This window comes from Propithecus coquereli, unplaced genomic scaffold (genome assembly GCF_000956105.1).
Source record: "Propithecus coquereli isolate 6110/MARCELLA unplaced genomic scaffold, Pcoq_1.0 Scaffold926, whole genome shotgun sequence".
NCBI classification, from domain to species: Eukaryota; Metazoa; Chordata; class Mammalia; order Primates; family Indriidae; genus Propithecus; species Propithecus coquereli.
Window position 1 is genome coordinate 381822 of NW_012155574.1, and position 15113 is coordinate 396934.

The 15113-nt window shown below is 57.3% G+C and overlaps 1 protein-coding gene across 1 annotated transcript in view; it reads right to left on the reverse strand.

The window, feature by feature from the left end:
- The window catches only part of FBLN2 (fibulin 2), a 78207-nt gene extending 67442 nt beyond the window's left edge, over positions 1 to 10765 (reverse strand). The window contains exon 1 of the mRNA XM_012664857.1: positions 10676 to 10765. The gene's annotated coding sequence lies outside the window, so the exon portion shown is untranslated. The remainder of the gene's footprint in view (positions 1 to 10675) is intronic.
- Between the last annotated feature and the right edge of the window lie 4348 nt (positions 10766 to 15113).

Below are 15113 nucleotides of genomic sequence, written 5' to 3' on the forward strand. Positions count from 1 at the left end.
GATGAGTCCACCGTGTGAGACGGACAGGAAAAGAAACGTGCTGGCTGTTTATAGAGGGCAGACCAGAGATGCTCAGGGACCTGTGCCCTCTGCTCCTGCTAAGAGCACCCCAATATTCCTCGGGGGAGCTCCCCTCTTCCAGCCCCAGGCTGTGCTGACTGCTGGATGGCCAATGAGAGGACTCTCCATCCGCAGGGACTGGTCAGGAACATGGGCCCGTGCTGAAGCCCTGGACAAGGGGCTCCCTTGCTCCAGGGCTTCTGAGCAACAGGCGCGAGCCTGGGCCTGCGGGGCGGAGCCCGCCGGGGAGGCTGCGGCAGGGAGAACAGCAGAGTGAGACAGAAACACAGTCCCGACGGCGCCTTTGGACCCTGCATCTATGCGGCCACACCTGAAGCTAGACCCTGTACTTTTTAGTTTCATGAGTTTTTTGCTTAAATTGTCCTTTCTATCACCTGCAACCAAAATAACCCTGGCATCTGTGACAATAAGGAAAGAATAACAATCTTCTTATATTCGTTGCTGACTTGACCTCAAGAGTGAGTTTCTGGAGTTACTAAGCTTTGTCCTTGCAGGGGACCCCTCTTGAGGTGGCAGCTGCTTCGCTCAATCCCTATGCTCAGGGGACGGTTCAAGACACACCCCAGGAGCCACAGCAGTGCCGTGATCACACGACTCGCCCAAGCACAGCTGATTGGCCCCGGGCAAATGCTTCGCCCAAGCTGGGCTGGTAGAGCTCTTGCCTAGGATCTTGAAAGCACAGCCCATCCGCAGTGGGAGTGCCAGTGAGCTCCGAAGCCTCCAAGCTAAGGGCAGGCCCATTTCCTGCCATGTGGTGGATGTCATTTTGAAAGAATCAACCAGGCTCACAGCGAAAGGCAGAGACAAAAGAAAGAAGGGGCATGAGAGAGTCCTGGTGGCTGTGGCTTTCCCCAAGGCCAACGGGTCACCAGTCCTCCCCTCAGACACAGAGGAGCCCCTGTGAAGGAGGCCGCACGTCCAGCAATGGACAGCCCGCTCCAAAGCCAGGAGCGGGGAAGGGACTGGGGTACCGAGCCCAGGTCGTGGTGGACTACAAAGCAATACGCTGAGGCCCACCCAGCCCCGTGGGAACCCCTGAGGTCTGGAGCCGAGGAGGGGTCACTCCTCCCACCCCATGCCCAGGAAGCCACAGCCAACCCGAGGGGGTGAACCCGGGCCAGGCATGTCCTGCTTGGGGGTCACGGTGGGGTGATTCAGGGACAGGCAGCTGTGTTCCAGCCTTTCCATCCTCAGCAGTTCATTCAACTAGTCTGTTATAGTCTGAACATCTGTGTGCCCCCAAATCCATACGTTGAGGCCCTAACCCCAGTGGAATGGTGTTAGGAGGTGGGGCCTCCTATTAAGAGGTTTAGATGAGGCCATGGGGGTGGGGCCCCATAATGGGATTAGTGTACTTATCAGAAGAAGAGAGACCAGAACTCTCTCTCCCTCCGCCGTGGGAGGACACAGCAAGAGGGGCCATGTAAAAGCTAGGAAGATGCTTTCGCCAGGAACCAAACCTGGGGCACCCTGATTCTGGGGACTTTAGCCTCCAGAACTGTGAGCAATAAACGTCTTATTGTTCAAGCTTCCCACTCTGCAGTACATTGTTGTGGGGTTTTTGTTTTTGTTTTTGAGACAGAGTCTCGCTCTGTTGCCCAGGCTACTGTGCCGTGGCATCAGCCTAGCTCACAGCAACCTCAAACTGCTGGACTCAAGCGATCCTTCTGCCTTAGCCTCCCGAGAAGCTGGGACTACAGGTGCACACCACCATGCCTGGCTAATTTTTTCTATTTTTAGTAGAGACGGGGTCTCGCTCTTGCTCAGGCTGGTTTCAAACTCCTGAGCTCAAGAGATCCTCTGCCTCGGCCTCCCAGTGTGCTAGGATTACAGGCGTGAGCCACCGCACTGGGTGTGTAGTACATTGTTACAGCAGCCAGAGCCGACTAAGACACAGTCTCAGGGCACAGAGCTGAGGGCGCGGAGAGTAACTTCAGCAGCTGCGTGACAAAAGGGACCAGCTACTACCTGAGAACCAGCGACTGCACCTGGGAGAAGACATCCCTGCTGGATGGCTGGAGCCTCCCCTCACAGCCCCACCCCAGCACAAAATGTGCCCAGGAGGCCTTGGGAGATGCGAGGCGTTTGATGGCCAGCCAGAGGGGCTTGAGATGGCCATGCATGCAACACGGATTTCAGGGACAGGTATTAAGGATCAGTGGTCCTTGGTGAGGAATTGTCCCCCTTCCGATTCTCTCTGAACCAATCCGGCTATCAGAGAACGTCTCTGTGCAGGACGGGTGTGCCTCAACATCTCTCGGACACCTGCCAACTGTCCTTTTTAACAAAGAGAAGGCAAGACTCACTCGGGCCCAAGGCGGAGGCAGGGAAGAGATGTGGCTAGGGTTTCAGGTACTTCCCTGTGAGTGCCACATTTATCTGGATGGGTATTGCTGATGGACGGCAAGTGGTCCCAATTTCTAGCTGCAGTTGTGATAAAAGGTTTCCTTTTACAGTAAGTATAAGCAAACCAGAGGAGGGTTTTCTTTTAAATAATATGCTGTAAAGGCAGAGGAGATAGGAGGAAAGCACCAAAAACGTGGCGGGGAAGGTTATCTCACTATATCAGAAGAGGAAGCCCACACACGCTGGCTTTTTCCCCAAGAAAGGGCACAGGTCTCCGGTAGAGGACTGCTCCTATCAGCCCTGCAATCAGACAACAGCCAACAGCTGCCAGGGCCCCTGGGACACTGTGGGTCAGACACAGTGGTGGAATTAATTTGCTTTCAAGGCTATGCCGGGGAAGAGATAAGGGACACCAAGATGCTCGCCAGCACCAAATCATGAGGACAGCTGTGCTCTCTGCTCCGACGGACAAGGGAAGCGAAGAAACCAGTGACTAGTGGAGGTCTTCAGTGACAGTGAGAGGGAGAGAGACAGAGTGTGTGTGTGTATCAGGGGCCATCGAGGGTGTGACGTGGTTGTGCCTCCTAGAGGTTAGCATGCATCAAGACCACCCATCCCAAATGCCCCGACCCTTGGGGTCCCAGCCCAGCCCCCACCCGGGCCCCACTCTCCCCCTCTGGCATGTCCCCAGAGACATGCTCTCTCCTCACCACCCTGCCCTGGCTCCCCACTGCCCTCAGGGCCACCAGTCAGTCCACAGGCCACAGAACTACGGAGGCCAGGAGGTATGTTCAGGGGTCCTGGGAGTTCTCGACTGCAATTTTTTTTTTTGATGTTGTTTTCAAAGCTCACTCGGGACTAAGGACAGGCCAGGACGGGGGTCCCAGGCTAAGGTGGGAAGAGCTCTGGGAGGCTTACCAAGCACTGGTGTGCCCTGACCACAGGGCCAAGAGCCGGCCCCAACACAGATGGTGGCTTCTCAGTGACCAGAAGCGAAAAAAGTGACAGGAGAGATGGGCCACCACACCCAAAGTTCCAGTCAGTGCTAACTCAGCCCTGTGTGCTTGGGGCTTTCCATTCATCCTGTGGTCTTCACACCAGCCCTGCGGAGCACTTTGCGGGCGAGCAGCGGGGGCTGCGAGAGGAAGTCCTCACTGCCCAGGGGCCTGCGGCTCAGGCCTAGGCAGGCGCTCGCCGCCTTCGTGCTTCCCACACGCCGGCTGGGCCCCCTCCTATTTCAGGCCATTCCTGGGCACCAAATGTCAGCAGTGCCAGGAGGGCTGCCCCTGCTGTGCAGATGAGCCAACCGCAGCCGGACAAGGCGAAGAGACCTGGGACCCGCAGGGCCTGCTGAGGCTGGCGCGGCCCGGGGCGGGTGGGCGGCACCGCTTCCTCCGCTGCCGCCTACAATACAGCCCCTCTCAGAAAAGCCGGGCTCCCCACCCGGAGGAAGGAAATAACCTTTCCCAACCCAGCCTTTCTTTGCAGCAATCTCCATATATGAGAAGAGAGAGAAGCATTTTTGCATCGTTTCCGAATTCCAGTAACCATGAGGACAATGGTGCAAAATGACGCACGGCTCGACCTCAGAGGGGCCTCGGGAAAGGACTCGCCCAAAGGAGGCGAATTAATGATGTGGGTGTGCCCGCAGGGCCCCAAACCAGGGCGCTCACCAGGGCAGGACCTGGAGGTGGACAGAGCCCGCTCTGGTCCCAGTCCTTCCTCCTCACTTGCCATGTGACTGCAGGCAGGCATGCCCCTCTCTGAGCCTCAGTTTCCCTGCCCTGTCACCCTCACAGATCTCTCACCCCTCTAGTTGCACCCCCACAGCAGGGCTGCAGAGGGACCCTCCAGTCTTACAGGCCCTCCTCTGCCTGAGCAGCCCCAAGGCTGCCCATTGCCCAGCCTCAGACCACAATTAAAGGTCCTTGGTTCTCAGGGTCCAGTCTGCCACCCTAGCCTTACTTCTCACCTCTCCTCTAACCCCCCACTCTGGAAGAAGCCAGGCTTTCTCCTGTCCCCATGTATCCCTCACCCCTCCACCTTCGCATCACAGTATTGGCATTGCCTCCTCCAGGAAGCCCTCCCTGACCACCCAGGTTCAACTGCATGCCTCCCTGGCTCCCACAGCTTCTGAATTCTCCAGCAGGACAGCCCTGACAAAAGCATGTCATAACTGCCTATGTACGCATGTCTGGGGCCCTCCGGATGGCCTTAGAAGGGACCTTGTGTTCTGCCCCTCTGTGCACCAGCCCCTGGCAAAGCTCCAGCCCATGCCAGAGGCTACTGCCAGTATGTGGTGTGAGGGAGAGAACCCAAGGCCCTGGGCACACTCCCAGGAGTGGGATTTCAGGGAGCTGCTAACCCAGGAACCCCAACTCCAGCAAGCCCCTGGCTGCTGCCACACAACACCCAGTCAGGATTCCTAACGCTCCTGGACCGAAGCCACAAATCCACTGCCCGCCGCAGCCCCGTAAAGCCCAGCTGCAGGCCCCAGCTGGCAGCCCTCGAGTCTGCCCCTGCTGGGGCATGGGATTGGCTCTGGTCGGAAGGGCAGCCCTCTGCAGCCCAGAACGCAGAGGGAGACCTGGGAGGCAGAGCTGCCTGAGGCCACGTGGCCACCTGTACCGCCACCCTCGGGCCTCTGGGGAAGGGCGATGGATGACAGAGGGCTGCTAAGGGCCAGCAGTGATGCTCGGTGTTTGTGTCCACCATCGAGTGGGACCCTCGGCCTCACCCTGGCTCCCCTCTTTCTCTCACTCCACTTCCAGTCCATCAAGAAATCCTGGCGCCCACCCCTCCTGTTCAAAATAAGTCCAAATCTGACCACTTCTGACCTCCGGCACTGCTGACACCCCGATCTGAGGCCAGCTGCCCTCCCGGGATGCACCCTCCGGTCTGCTCCCCAGAGGCCCCCAAACCAGAACCTCCCGCAGCCCTCGTCACACCCGTGCCTAGCCCCGGCCCCCTTTCCTGGCGACGCTGCTCCTCCAGCCCCCTCAAGCATGGGGGTCCTGTCTTCCAGCTGTGCTCGGTCATTTGTACCTGCTGTGTCCTCTGTCTTAATGTCCCCTCCCTCAGCAACGCCCAGGGCTGGGTCCCTACCTCTACGGACACTCTACCTGAAACAGCCGAAACCGCAGTCGCCGTCCTGCGCCAGCTGTGCCCGCCCTCCTCACAGGCAGGGTCAGCATAGGACATTACAGTGTGTGTCAGCCTCCCTCCCGTCTGTCTCCCACCAGGAGCGAGCTCTGCGGGGTGGAGGATGCTGACTTGGTCCCTGCTTAACCCCGGCACTCAGAACAGTGTCCAGCGCTCAGCAGATACTCAAAAATACCTGCCGAATGAAGGAAGATGTGCTCCCGTTCCCTTTCCAGCAGCCCCAAGAGCTAGGGATTACGACAGCCACTTCACAGAGGAGGATACTGAGGCTCAGAGGGGTGACTCCCTGGCCTCAAGGCTGTGTGATAGCAAAGCTGAGATGTGAACCTTGGAGGGTGCCAAAGGGGGACTTCCCTGCACCCCCAGGGCCTGGACCTGCCCCTAAATTCCATGTGAGCAGAGCAGACAGAGAGAACGGGCTCTGGACAGAACGCGGTGATGCCCACCCCAGGAAGAGCCTGCAGTCAAACCACCAGAAGGAAACACACCACAGGAACACAGGTGAAGGAAAAGGGGGAGAGAATTTTTGTCCATTGGCCAGACTTCGCAAAAAGTGACTTTGGTACCTTATAATTTTAATCACAGTGGAAACTTTCATATGCTTCGCCAGGAAGAAGTCTATTCAAAAACAAGGTCAGTTAACACAGGGTATTTTAAAACCATCTTAAACACTTTCACTTAAAACTCACAAATGAACATTCACCCACTAGCTGCTTTTTAATTTCATGTCACATGAACAGGCAATACAGTGACAGGGCTCAAAACCCAGAGACTATAACAAGCATACAGTAGGACATCTTACCTCCCCTTGTACCCTCATCACCTCGACCCCAGGTGACCACAGGTAACCCCCGAAACTAGCTCCTGGTTTGTATATGCACATATGAGAAGTGTGAATTTATATTTATTTTACGCACGAGATAGCACACTGTACGTACTATTCGGCACCTTGTTTTCTCCTCTTAGCAGATCTTGAAGATCTTTCCATAGAGAGCTTCCTCGTTTTTCACAGCTCCACAATCATCCCGTGAGGACGGGCTGTCATCTATCGAGCCAGCGTGCATCGCCCTGGATCTCAGCGTCTGCCAACCCGTTGGTATCCCACCTGTCTGCAGCTTCTCAAGGTGAAGCCTGCCCCCAACAGGGGCTGGCAGAGGAGCAGCGCCAATGCACGGTGAGCAGGCAGCCGGGCTCAACCAACAGCCCCCTCAGAGGCACAAAGCCTCCGTCTCACAGTTAGTGAGGGTGTCCTAGAACAGAAATCAGACCTCACTGCTCCCTGGCTAGAAACTTCAGTGGCTTTCAAACTCCCTGCCCAGCCCCTGTCTCCCAGTCTCCCCTCCCTCACCAGCTCCAGCCTCCTCCCTTTTTCTGTCCCTCATACACCAACCAGGTCCCACCCCAGGCCCTTTGCACTAGTGGTACCCCCTGCTACTCCCAGCTCAGCTCAGAAATCCCCTCCTCAAAGGGATCCGCCCTGGCCCCCTGGATGTCATTGCCTGGCTGGCTTACACACAACTTCATTCACTTGCTGCCCGCCTCACCCCACCTCGCCCCTCCAACTAGAAAATAAGCTTTGTGGAAGCAACGCCAGTGTCTGGGCATGTCCTGAGCATGGGTTGCTCGGACCCTGCTCAGCCCAGGATGGGCAAACGGCCCCCATCCAGCGCAGGACAGCCAAGCCTCCAGCAGCAGCTCACACCTGATGCAAGTGGTCATGACGGCCCTTACGCCTGGTACAGCGCGGTGCCCAGAATCCTGTCCCAGGCTGGAACTGCATCCCGGGGAAAGGCCTTCAGCAAGGGGCAGCCCTTAGAGTTCAGGAAGCCAGAGAGGTGGCCACACCTGCTGCATGGAACTCTAGAACTCCATGCCCACCTGCCCAGCACAGGACCCACTTTACAGAAGGGCAGACTGAAGCCCAGAGAAAGGAGGAGCATGCCCAGGAGCACACAGCGACCAGCAGTAGACCAGCCCTGGCTCCCGGCCCTCTGCACCACCTTGAGCAGTCAGGCCCAGGACCTTCCTCCCCAGCAGAATGAAAACAAAAAAGCTATGCTCTGCCTCTCCAGGAGAGGCAAGGAAGAGGCCAGGGCTGCCCACCACCCCCAGCCCCATGTGCCGCTCACAGGCCTGGTCTCCATTCATCCAGGCAACAAACTGCCAGGAGGCCACGCAGCACAGGGGCGTTTAGTTTACATGAATTCAGCCACATGCAGACAACAGACAAAAGAGCACCCAGTCATGGGAATTGGGACCTAAACAGTGCAGCAACTGCCCACCTGACGCCACCCACCCAGCAGCCCAACACAAGCTGGGAGGCGGGAACCAACTATGCCCGGCCTGATGCGATGTGGTGCCCTGCGTCCCTCTGTGTGGCACCTCACAGCCAAGGCCAGCCATGGTGTAGGGGGAACGCTCACGCCCCACAGCCCCTGAATGCAAAGCAAACGTTGCATCTAGTGTCCAAAAGGACACACCACAGTGGTCCTGAGGCCTCCGGGACTCACTGGTCTCCACGTGGTGGTTATGGGGTCACAGTGAACGTGGCCATCAAGACTCCGGCAGGAACCCTGCCCTGAGTTTCCCCGCAGATAAAAAGGATCCTTAAAGGTAAGCCCCACCCAATTTTCACTTTGGGCCCTGGAGTTAGCTCCATCCTGACCCCTACAGAGAACAGTTAGCTTACCTCAGTCATGCTCCAGCATGTGTTATACACCCACTGTGTGTCAGGTGTGGGCTGGTGAAGGAAGTCCTCCCTCTAGTGGCTCAATGAGGGGGGTGGAGCTTTGCTTTCCGAGGAAATCCCAGCGGAACCCCAGCCCCCCAGCCCTCCCGCTTGCTGGGAGCCTCCCTTTCCCCAGCTGTCAGCAAGGGCAGGGCTCCTGCCTGGTGGGATGGGTGACAAGATCTGGAAGACAGGCGACCGAGAAGGCCTTACTCACAGTACGTTATCTGGCACGAGCTCTTGCTCTCCTCCACGGGGACGCCAGGCCACCGTCCCCCACAGCCCAGCAGAAAGTGCCTGTCACCACCACCAAGCTGTCCTGTGGTCCAGGCCCTGGGCACCACTCACTGAATGGTGGGACGCAGGCCCAAGGCTTCCCCAGCCACGAGCGCCGCCCTTGAGGCGGGCAATGCAGCAAAAACAGCCCAACTTCTGCAGCAGACACAGCCGGCACAGAGGCCTCTGCAGGCCAGGCAGGAGCAAGACAAGCAAGGGGACAGCAGGCGGCAGCACTAGCGGACCCCAAACTGCCAGAACTTGCGCTTTTTCAAGAGAAGACGGAAATCCGGACTTTTATGTGAAATCTGCCAATTTGTAAATGCTGGTAGCTAATTAATTTTTTAAAATAATAACAACATGGTAAGAGCCAAACAAAACATGCAGGGCTAGCCACAGCCAGGGCTGGCAGGCTTGTGCCTCCGGAACAGGATTCTTTGACTTCATCCCCTGCCCACTCCCCGCCAGGCACTCTGATGCATGAGGGCAGGGCAGGAGGTCATGGGGGCACGAGGGCAACTGATCCCTGTCCCTCCCTTCTGCCTGGTGGGGAACCTTCACCCACTTTGCATACGGGGAAGGTGGTGTCCAGAACCCCAGCCATTCAGCCACGAACACATGCACCGCATGGGCTCCCGCTCCATGCCCGGCCCCAGGGAACACCTCCCAGCTGCCACCCAATTCCTGCGGAGTCTCTCAGGCAGGGCCCAGAGGGTCATTCTTCTTCAGGGGGATGGGGTAGACACAAGCACCGAAACCATCCACTTTCCTTTTTCTCTTTTTGGCCTGTCACGGCGACACCTGCTGGCTCAGACCAGCTTTGGATGGGCCCAAGTGGCCACCACGAAGCTGAGATGGGGTGAGATCTTATTAGAATGGAGGGAGAGGACCCCCACATCCCCTGTATGGGAGACTGGGGTGGGGGAGGGAGGGAGGATGCAGGGGGTAGAAAGGAGTCGGGGCCCCTGCTGAGGCTGAGCCCCTCCCTGCGCTCCCCACAGCCACCCCAGCCCCACCATAGGGGAAGTCAGGGAGTCCCAGCCCAGAGCAATCCCTGCCTGCCTGCTGCCACCTCCCAGCAAGGGCCAGCTCCCAACCCCCCAGGACAGAAGAGGGCTGCTATGGAGGTGGGGGGTGGCAGGGGCACTGGGGCCATGAAGTTGTAGGCGTCTGTGACGCTGTGTGCGAGACTCACGGGGTGTGCGGCACTCCCAGAGTGGGCCTGTTTGTGACTCTAGGTATGTGAGGGACACATGCGTGACACATAATGGAGATATGCGTGCCCAGACACCTCTGTGTGGCAGATGTGTGTGCCCGTGTCAGAAGAACGAACACATGTGTTTCAATAGAGACACAACTGTTTGCGAGAGAAGCAAAGAGGGGTGCAGGGCGGGGTCCGCAGGCATGCAGGGATGCACGTCTGACAGATGCGTGTGCAAGGCATGCAGGTATGAAGCATGTGTGTGCAACAGGGGCATGTGAGACGGCCGAGCGGGAAGAACCCCAGCGAGAGAGAGTGTGGACCCGGCACAGGGGTGAGCGCGGGACTGGGAAGAGGCAGGACAGGGTGACCTCAGTAAAGGGCGCGCTGGTGCGGGGTGCTGGAACTTCTGGTGTGAGTGCCTGTGTGGTGGTGTGACTGTGGGGTCATGGCGGGGGTGCTGCCAGACCTAGAAGCCCTACTCTTCCCGCTCTGGGGGGGGTGCCCCGGCCTCTGGATTGGAGGGGCGGTGGGACCTGGGGCGGTGGCAGTGGGACAAGAGGAATGGCCGGAGGGACCTGGACCTGGGGGCTTGAGAAACCCAGTGGAGGAAGCGGCGGAACTGGGGTGCGGGGACCCGCCCGGAACCCCCAGCCCCCACCCCGCGCCGGCCTCAGTGTCCGCATCTGTACAATGGGGCACGGCGCTCGGAGGACTGTCCCCGCGTTGGGACTCGGAGAGCGAGACCCGAGCGGGCGGAGGCGTGGGCAGCCCGCGGGGCGCGCCCGTGGCTCCACGGGGCCGGCAGAGCGTCCGACGCCCCCCGCCGTGCGCGGCGAGGGGCGCGCTGGCGGGGGCGGGAGGGGTCCGCGTGCACTCACCGCGCAGCACTGGGCGCGGCGTCGTCCGTCGGTCCGCCCGCAGTCTGCGCCGGGAGAGTGCGGGCGCCCCCGACCGAGCGCGGCGCGGGGCGGGGCGGGCCGGCCCCGGCCTCTCCCCTGACTCCGCCTGCGCCTCCGGGGCGGGGTCTCGGCCGCCCGCCGGGAGGGGGCCGAGCCGGGCGCCGCTGGCTCCTGGTCCAGATGGGCAGACCAGGGCGGGCGGAGAGGCCTCCCTGCGCGTCCACTGCGGAGTCCTCCCTGCAGCCCTCTTCCCCCACCCAGCCTAAACTTTGAGCTCCGGATCCGGCACTACTGCGCACCGGCTTGGGGGCTTTGGCCCGGCCGTCTCAGCCCGCCTGATCCTCCGTGTCCCCACGCGGACGGTGGACCCAGCAACTCCGGGCACGTTATGAGGGCCTGAGGTGCCTGGGTACAAAACTACCAAGAGGCAGGCCTGTCAGAGGCCAGGCCCAGTCTTGCCCCCCGAACACTTCCTACCCTTGGGGCTCCAAGAACGCCCAGCCTGCTGGCACGCCCACTGCTAATGCAGGCCTGGACTCTGGCACAGGGACCCCAAGCCCACGTGCCCTCCCCAACACCGCCTTAGGGTCCCAAAGGCTAGCCAGGCCTGAGCAGAAGCAGGCTCTGGGAATTCTGTCCTTCCGACTCTGTGTGTCTGTCTGTCTTTGCCTCTCCAACTGAGTCTCTGTCTCTGTCTCTCTCTTTTTAACTGTAGTAAAATTACATGGTGTAAAATTCACCATTTTAATCACTTTAAAATGTACATACAATTCAGTGGCATTTTGAACATCCACAGTTTTCTCTCGTGTTCTCTTTGGTCACTGCATCTTTCCCTGTCTCTCTGTCACTGTAACCAGATCTCTGTTTCTCTTGGCGTCTCATTCAGATGGCCCCTGTCCCTCTGTCTCTCTTAGGGTGTCTCCCACTCTTCCCCCAATCTGTCTCTCCCTTTCTGGGTCTCTTTCTGGGTCTCCATCTCTGTTGTTTGTTTATTTGTTTGTTTTGAGGCAAGATCTCACTCTGTCACCCAGACTAGAGTGCTGTGGCATCATCATAGCTCACTGCAACCTCCAACTCCTTGGCTCAATACTCCTGCCTCAGCCTCCCACAGGCGTGCACCAGCACCACCTCACCCAGCTAATTTGTCTATTTTCGCAGGGGTCTCGTTCTTGCTCAGGCTGGTCTCCAACTCCTGAACCTAAGTGATCCTCCCCATTGGCCTCCCAGAGTGCTGGGATTACAGGCCTGAGCCCCCACCGTGTCTGGCCTCCACCTGTTTAACGTCAGTCTTTCTCTCTGTCTCAGTGTTTGTCCCTCTTGGTCTCTGCATCTCCCTCTGACTCTTTCTCGGTCTCTGTGTCTCTCTCAGTCCTGGGGCCACATTGTCTAGGATCTGAGGCTCAGAACCACCTCCCATCCCTGTCCAGAGACACATGGCCCAGCAGTCACCTCATATCTGGGCAGAAGCCATGGGCCCAGAGTGTGCCCCACCCCTACTCCATGACAGGGGTGAGGTAGCCAAGAGCAAAGGCACAGAGAAGGGAAGCCACCTGCCCGAGGTCACACAGCTGGTAGGAAGTGAATCCAGGAATGGCCCGTTGGCTCAGATGGGGCTGCCCACAGAGGAGCCAGGAGGGCCTGGAGGGGCCAAAGCCTGGACTGAGAACTTGGGCCCAGCCTGCCCCAGCTTCTGTCTACCCCTGGACAGGCCCATTGCTCTCTGGGCCCTCTTCCCCATTGGAGCTTGTCCTGCCTCAAGGCCTTTGCACTTGCTGTTCCCTCTGCCTAGAATGCTCTTCCCCCAGACCCTCATGGCTGCCTCATCTTTGCATTGAGATATAGCTGAAATGCCACAGACCCAGAGAAGCCCTCCCTGAGACCGCAGTAGAGGTAGCAACTGCCACTCTCTATCCTGTTACTCTGCTGCATTCTTCTTCAAAGTACTTGTCATTTGATGACTTTTTAAATTCATTCATAAATGACTATACGTAGGATAATTGGGTCGTTAAGAATTTCACCACACACCAGCTGTGTAATCTTGGGCAAGTTACTTCACCTCTCTGGACCTTAATTTCCTCAACTGCAAAATGAACATAATGATACCAAGGCCTTCCTAATGGGGTTGCTGGGAAGATCAAATAAACTGAAATGAGCCAGACCAAAAGTACAGGTGCTCCCCGATTCTTGATTATGTTCCCATAAGCCCATTGTAAGTTGAAAATATCATAAATTGAAAATGCAGGTCAGGTGCGGTGGCTCACGCCTGTAATCCTAGCACTCTGGGAGGCTGAGGCGGGAGGATCACTTGAGGCCAGGAGTTAGAGACCAGACTGAGCAAGAGTGAAACACCATCTCTACAAGAAATAGAAAAATTAGCTGGACATGGTGGCGCATGCCTATAGTCCCAGCTACCCAGTAGGCTGAGGCAGGAGGATCGCTTGAGCCCGGGAGTTTGAGGTTGCTGTGAGCTGTGATGATGCCACAGCACTCTAGCCAGGGAGACAGAGAAAAACCCTGTCTACAAAAAAAAAAAAAGAAAGAAAGAGAAAGAAAAAAAAAGAAAACGCATTTAACACACCAACTTATCAAACATCATAGCTTAGCCTAGCCTACCTTAAACGTGCTCAGAACACTTACGTTAACCTACAGTTGGGCAAAATCATCTAACACAAAGCCTATTTTATAATAAAGTGTTGTTGGATGTCTCACATAATTCATTGAATATTGTGCTAAAAGTGAAAAACAGAATGGTTGTATGGGTACGGTTGTATGAAGTATGGTTTCCACTGAATGTGTATCGATCTCACACCGTCGTAAGGTTGAAAAATCCTAAATTGATCCATCGTAAGTCAAGGACTATCTGTACTTTAAATGGGACTGGGTCCAAGGGAGTGCTCAGTGAATATCTGATGAGTGGGTAGGTGACAGTTTGAATCTGTCCCCTCTAAGGAGGGAGGTGGCCCGGGGCAGTTGGAGGTGTCGTCCCTCCCCCCTACGGGTCCCAGGGGAGGAGCTAGTGAGCCAGCTTCAGGCTTGCCCTGCAGCCCAGGAGCCAGGGCCTGGCCAGCTTTCCACAGATAAAGTGGAGACACTTCTCCCGGCCTCTGTTATCTGAGCCGGAGATGCGGCCAAGGCAGCCGTCCCCTCGGACCCCTGCCAGGGCTCTTATCACAGACAGAGCACGCATCACCCACCAGGAATTTGGGGCCCAGTGCCTGGCCGAGATATGTTTGGAGGAAGTTTCGGGCTGATAAGGCCTAGACTGAAATGATCGCAGTGGGCAGCGGAGTTATTTTCATCAGCGGCAATCTCACCAGCCCCCTGGGCACCGAGGCGCCATGGCCGGCTTGCTGGGGTCACCTGTACCACCTGGCCAGCCCAGACGGGATGAGAAGGTTCACTGGGCTTTCTGGGTCTGCATCCTCACTGGGTAGCCTTGGGGAGGTCATTGTGCCTCTCTGAGCCTCAGTCGCAGCATCCAAAAAATGAGAAAAGCAATAATAATAACCCCAAACAACCATATAGGTTTAGGCCCACAGGCTCTGGGACCCAGTGGCTTTGGTTTAAATCCACATCCTCCCTGTATGACCTTCATTCAGCAGGTGGCTTACCCCCTCTGCTTCACTGTCCTCACCTATAAAATAGTTCCTGCCTCATAGGATTGTTTTGAAGTTAAGAGGCTTAGAGCAGTGTCTGGTATGTAATAGGCCCTCAATTAAGTGTTTGTTGATGTTCATTGCAAACAACCTAAACTGACTCAAGCTGTTTGGAGGAGAAAAGGGATTTGCGATCACAATGTCTCTGGAAACCAAGCTTGGAGGGAAAAGAGCGTCAGGGTCCAAAATCTCGTTGCGCAGCCTGGGTGCAGACAACGAGGGGGCTGCCCACTCCTGAAAGGGCGGGTCTGGCACCCCCAGCAGGACTTCTGCTGTGACTCCCCCTTCCCCGAGCAGTGGGCTCTGCACTGGGCCCGCTGGGCCACCTCTCTCGCCTCCCATTCAACATCTGGTGCGGCCACAACGCGCAGGCCGTGTGAGTCTGCTGTCTGCGCCCAGCTGCAGAGGAGACAAGGGAAGTCAGCGTCAGAGCCACCAACACTGTCCGGGGGCAGAATTCCACAAACGTAGGGAAGGTGTTCACAGATGACGGGCAGTGACTTTCAAATAGACGCCCACCTCACCCAGGGGATGGCTCCACCCTGCCATCCTGCTGCCCAACAAAGACCCAGGGCAGCACCGCCCCAGACCTGAGCTTTAGAACAAGGCATCTCAAACCTGGCAGTGCATTGGAATCGCCTGAGGAATTTCTTTTGTTTTAAAATACCACTGTCTAGACTGTACTCCAGAACAATTAAATCTGAGTCCCCAGAGGGTGGAGTTGGGCATCCATGTCTTTTGTAATCCCGGTTGGTTCTACC